This window comes from Gossypium raimondii, chromosome 11, assembly GCF_025698545.1.
Source record: "Gossypium raimondii isolate GPD5lz chromosome 11, ASM2569854v1, whole genome shotgun sequence".
Lineage (NCBI taxonomy): Eukaryota > Viridiplantae > Streptophyta > Magnoliopsida > Malvales > Malvaceae > Gossypium > Gossypium raimondii.
In genome coordinates this window covers 16892119-16898363 of record NC_068575.1, presented here as the reverse complement: position 1 = coordinate 16898363, position 6245 = coordinate 16892119, and the positions used below count along the sequence as shown (strand labels likewise).

The following is a 6245-nucleotide window of genomic DNA, read 5'->3' as shown; positions in this document are numbered from 1 at the left end:
TGAACAAATCATTTCAATTGAGAAAACCATTGAATTTAAATTAAAGAGAAATTCACAGATGTGCTAATACGCTTTGTTTATTTTTGAATCTTAATGCTTAGAGAATCATAAGTTGCATAAAGATTAAGCTACTGCATCAGGTTTTAGATAAAGTTTTACCAGCATAAGGTTTTTAGTTGGAACCATTATGTGTTAAATGTGTATCCTCTTGAAATAATTGAATGGTTTGTGTTTTAGCTAAAGGAGTGGTTGAAGGTAGCAACAAGAAGGGGGAAAATATCACTTAAGGGTGTGATAAGGTATCAATACCCTCCCAATGTCTTTGTTGTAAGTTGGTTATATGTTCAACTTTAGAAAGATGGAATTTGTTAATGGAAAAGGAGGCTATCAAGGTAAATAGCATCACACCCTCGTAGGCTGCCAAATGCCAAAAGTCAACAACAACAAAAAAATGAACAAGGAAAAGGGACAAAAACAAATATCTCCACTGGAATGATGATACCATTACTCTTTTCTAGTAATACGGGAAAGACAATATATACATGTTAAACTACATTTGCAATTCGGATTTGATCTTTTTACTTTAAACAAGAAAATTTTGGTTATATCTAATTTTCGATATGTTTTTATTTTTGATATGTTTCATTTAAAACAATTTTAATCTTTTAATATAGTTTTAAACTCTTTTTATTTTCGATATCTTTAATTTATGCTATATTTAATTTTGGTCTTCAAACAATGTTTTATATTACTTATATTGTTTGATTAAAATTATAACTAACACTACAAAAATTATCTCAACAAAAGAAACCAAAAAAAAGAAAGTAGAATGTCGCAAACAAATCATGTTATGGTAAGAATGTCTCGCATATGGAGTTTTAGATTTTATTTAAATAAAAATAATAATCGAATATTTTAAAATACATAATTTTTAAGATATTTAACACACTATATACCTATAATCAAATTGAGTTAATACAAAATAAAAGAAATTATGTAACACCCTAAACCCGACCTAGATATTATGGTCGAGTCTGGTGTGTTACATTGAAGTGTCTTTCGAAAATTGAACTCATTGCCAAAAATTTTTGTTTCCAAGTTTAAGATAAACCCCTTTTATTATTATTCAACAAATCAACTAGTCGATACGTTTGTCTTATTATCTAATATTGTCTTAATAAGTTGGCCTAAAATCGCGGAAGCTTTTTAAATTCTATTGTTTAGAACTCGTGTCTTTGAAAACGGTAATTATTTTAAAAATTCATCTTCCCCTAAACTAGCAGTTTAAAATATGTAAGCAAAAGCCCACCTAAAAATTTAAACCAACTTATAGGCCTTATTACAAAAGCAAAACCCAACTTATAATTTAAATTAAAATAAAAGCAAATGTGAACAGCAGCAACTGTGTGGCCACCTCCGAGTCTCTCATAGCATCGAATCGCCTATGGCTGAGGATTACCTGCACAGTTAAAAGGAGAAGGTGAGTTTACGAAACTCATTGTGTAATTTCCTATCAGTCAATCAATTTACGTCATGCAGTAACAGTTTGGGCCTGAGTCCAAAATTGTAACAGTATGGTGTGGGCCTTAGCCCATTACAGTAATAGTGTGGGCCTTAGCCCATTACAAGATATGATGTGGGCCTTAGCCCAATACAAGATATGATGTGGGCCTTAACCGAATACAAGAATAACGCAAAGGCAAGAATACAACCCAACCCAATCCAACTAACACACCACTCCGTACCACCAACACACCATGTGTAACAAAATCGACCCACCCAGTCAACACACCAATATCGCAAAGAAAAGCGCCAAGAATAGTGATACTGAAAGTCGCCAAGAATAGGATATGTGGCAAAGCCACCAAGATCGAAGATACTTCCCTATATCAGAATCCCAACCCAATGCAGTATGTCATGTCATAAATCATACGTGTATGCAGTATGTCATACTCAATAACAGTCATATATATATATATCATAGAACAAATCAGTTATACACTTATTTCAACTCCTAGGGGTATAATAGTCATTTTACCCTTCGAGGGTATTTCGATCATTTTACCCTTCGAGGGTATTTCGATCATTTTACGCATTGGGGGTATTTCGATCATTTTACCCTTCAGGGGTATTTCAGTCATTTTACCCTTCGAGGGTATTTCAATCATTTTACCCTTCGAGGGTATTTCGTTCATTTTACCCTTCAGGGGTATTTCGGTCATTTTAGGCCCATTATGGCCTAAGCCCATGAAAACACTCATAGAGGCCTCTACAATCTAGCTTTTCAGCTTTTACCGATTTGCAGTTGAGAGAGGGTGTGATTACATACTTGTTTACGAGAAGAGTGTTATTCCCACGTACGCCCACTTAGAAATAAACATGACCCCAAAGTTAGTCCATTTGTAGTTAGGGTAAAAACTCCCTCTTATAACACTTAGGCCCGTTCTTTTTCCCGTTTGAGAATGACTTTTTCACCCAAAAGTTCTTTTCTCTTAAAAGGAGCCAAGAACAGCCTCATTTTCTCTTAAAATTTCTCTATAAAAAAAGTGCTTCTCTCTAGATGGAGAAGCTAAAAAATTCTCCTTTTCTTCTGCTGTAACTGCTTTTGGATAAAAATTGACCAAATACCCTTGTCTTCTCCCCCAAACGTTTTTCCCCTCTACTGGTTCCCTAAATGTTCTTTCCCCTCTGCTGGTGAAATTGGAGCTTTATACCCGATTTCTTTCCCCATTTTCGGCTTTCAAAGCTCTATTTTTTGTTCTTTGTTCCTCTTCCGCAGCAGGTGAGAGTTTCTTTTATATTTCTTCTTCTGTTTTATTAGTTCCTCTTCTGTTTAATATTTTGAAGCTGTTGATTTGCTGTTGCTTAAGAGTTTGAAGCTGTTGATTTGCTGGTATTTCTTGAGACAAAAGATTTCAACTATTGTTTCTTTTCTTGTTTCAATCTTCCTTTCTCTCATTGTCTTATTTTTCTCTCCTTCTGTTTGTTGAACTTCCCCAATAATCAATAACCAATGAGAATGAGAACAACTCGACTTCTAGTTGAATATCTTTATTAAAATTTGTCTAATCTAGTGGTTTCTGAGAGGAAAAAAAATGGGATCCGTTTGGCTTTGAAGATTCTTAAACTGTGCTTAAGCATTTGTTGTTGCTCGTCTTGATGTTATTCGAGCTAGAAATCATCAATGGAGGAAAAGCTAGTATGCATCAAAGCATTTTGTTCACGGTACTAGTGGTTCTAGGACGGATTCCTTCTTTATACTGCTTTTGCTGTTAAGAGATGAAAAAGAATAACCAACTTCTCTTGTTGAACCGCACTCTAGCAATATTCAATTGACGTGCATGTTATGGTTTACAATACGAGGATTTTTAGCCTGGTAGACTGGTTGAGGTGTGAGTTTACAAAGGTGGATAACGAGTATGCGGGATCTGGTAAGAGAGTTTATGTAGGAAGAGTGCTAGCTTTGGCTAATATGGGGTTTTGGTGCTTCAATCTGTTTGGGTTCTTGTTGCCTGTTTATCTACCTAAAGCTTTTAAGATGTATTACTCTGAAACTAAGGTCAAAGACTGAATACAATAGTAGAGTAGTTGAAATGAAATGTTCTCATTTCATATCTTCCCAGTAAAATTAAAGTGGTGTGGTTTGGTTTATGTAATTTTAATCCTTCTATATAATGTGTCTCTGTAATTTTGATCTTATGGTTGAGGTTTCTTACATTTATGCATACATGTGCAATCTAACATTTGAAGCCACTCCATATCTCAAAGTGTTAAACTCTAGTCCAACAGATGGTAGAATGAGTGATGCCCTTGTCACGATTCTTGGATGGATCATATTCCCTAGCCTGCCCTAAGTACTGAGTTAGAAGTAGGTTGGGTCCATTCTGTCTACTCTACGTTCTTGCATCATTTCGGCCTAATCTACTCATGCTAACAGCATCAAACTCCTAATTGGGCAGATATTAACCCACCATCTCTCACTCTCTTTGATAATAAAACTATGATCAAGACCCTATGTGTTCGGCTGTTTGGATAGAAGTTCGAGTCTAAAAAATAAGGATTTAGATAAGATTTTGGGTCGGTTTGAGAATATACTTATTATATTTTATTTAAATTTATAATTATATTTGTAAATTAATAAATAAAACTCTTAGTTTAAAAATCAACCTAGCACCGTGAACAACAGAAGAATAAGCAAATGCTACATGGTAAGCCCAAATCTCACCTACAAACCATTAACTCAAAAAGTCTAAAACCAAAAATAAAAATGCACGTAAATGGTGTAACTTAATTGTAATAATATACCAAAATACTAACCCATAATCATAAATTTCGATAGGGTTAACCTTTCTTTTTTAATTTACAAATAATTATTGTAGCATGAAAAGCTTCATTATTTGTTGAATGCTTTATATTATGTAAATTTTGAATTTTTTTATGCGTGGTTTATTCAAAATATGATTCGTTATTTATAAGGTGAAAATTGAGGTTATCTTTTGACTGAAAACAATGCTAGAAATTTAAAAGCTTGATTTAAGAAAACATATATTAAAGTTTCAGGTGGTTAAAGTTGTTTCAATCAATCTTATATTGAAATGACTTTGGCATCCATGTGGGTTCTAGCCTAGGACTGGTGTTGTGGCATGTCTGTACTAGGTTTTGTTCTAACCGTAAATAAGTTTTAGAAATAATGTGCCTACAAAGAATTTTATAGATATCCTGATGGCGAAAGGATCACCGTAGTATTACAAATATGGTAGCATGATGACTGCATGTTTTAAGTTTGTTTATTTATCTTCTCTTTTCACAAGAAATTATTGTAGCATGAAAAGCTTCATTATTTGGCATTGTTGTTTGCATAGTTAAAAAAGGTTAATTTCATCTTAAATACATTCAAAAATTTCATCTGTTAAAATTCTTGAATTCTTGGTTTATTATGCAATAAGTTAAAGTTTTATCAAAGTTTTCTCTTATTACTAAGGTTAAAAAGTTTAATATGGTTTACAATATATTTTGTAAATGATTTACAATATATTTAAGTTTAATATGATTGATTTACAATATATTATTTTTAATTTATTTCCCTTCACTATTTTCAGCTTATTCTCAATCAACCTATTCTGGAATTCCTTGGTTCTTGGACTTGACAAAGTAAATCCCAGGTTTGTGAGCTTATTACATTTCTTTTATTGCTTTTGCCTTGGATTCTGTATAGTTGGATGCAGTTAACATTGATGTATCATTTTGCAAAATTATATTAGAGGAAAATATTTTCATACACATTTAACATGTAAAATTAATATTAGAGGAAAATATTTATGGTCGGGTCCATTTTTTGGTAAAATTAATATTAGAATATGTATTTTCATACACATGTAAACAAATATACTTATGTGACATTTGATTTTCTTGATTGCTTTACTGGCGTCAACGAATATGTTCGTATACACAATAGATGAGTACTTCGGCGGTTGAAGTTAGTGGTGAAACGGTGAAAGCAATGTGGGATAAGAGATTGACAAAAATATTTTATGATATTTGTATTAAAGAGATATTGAAAGGCAATAGGCCTGGTACTCATTTTACAAAAGATGGATGGTTGAAAATAATGACCAACTTTGAGAAAGAAACGGGAAAGGGTTTTTCACAAAGACAACTTAAAAATAGGTGGGATGCCCTAAAAAAAGAATGGAAAGCTTGGAAGAAACTTAAAGGCGAAGATATTGGTCTAGGGTGGAATCCTATAAAAAGAACTGTTGATGCATCGGATGATTGGTGGGAGAGTAGGCTGTGTACATTAATAATTTGAATATTTTGTTTTTTCTTATTTATGAGGCTATTGATAATTACTGTTATTAAACTATCATTTTATATGTAGGTTGTGCCTGAAGCTCAAAAATTTTGAACTTCGGGCATTGATCCCGAATTTGAAGGGAAGTTAGATCAAATGTTCATGGGGATAGTTGCAACAGGAGATAAAGCATGGGCACCTTCTTTTGGTACACTCTGGAGTGATTTTTTTGAGGATGTTACCAACGAAATTCCTGAAGAGAATGAAGAAGAGAATATGAGAAATGATGTTCACATTTTGAATGATGTTCACATTTCAAATGATGTTCAAATTGATGGGAACGGTCAAAAAAGAAAAAACCCTGAGATATCAAGTTCACATTTTAAAACTGGAAGAAAGAAATCCTCAAAGCAAATTGGAGGGGCTGCAAGATTGTCCAGTCAAATAGAAAAAT

At 33.0% G+C, this 6245-nt stretch overlaps 1 long non-coding RNA gene across 1 annotated transcript; it reads left to right on the top strand.

The window, feature by feature from the left end:
- Window positions 1–2523: 2523 nt before the first annotated feature.
- LOC105804438 (uncharacterized) lies at window positions 2524–5784 on the top strand. The gene is made up of 3 exons (XR_008191371.1): window positions 2524–2782; window positions 5100–5162; window positions 5456–5784. It is a non-coding gene; the product is annotated as an uncharacterized LOC105804438 (long non-coding RNA).
- Window positions 5785–6245: the final 461 nt, after the last annotated feature.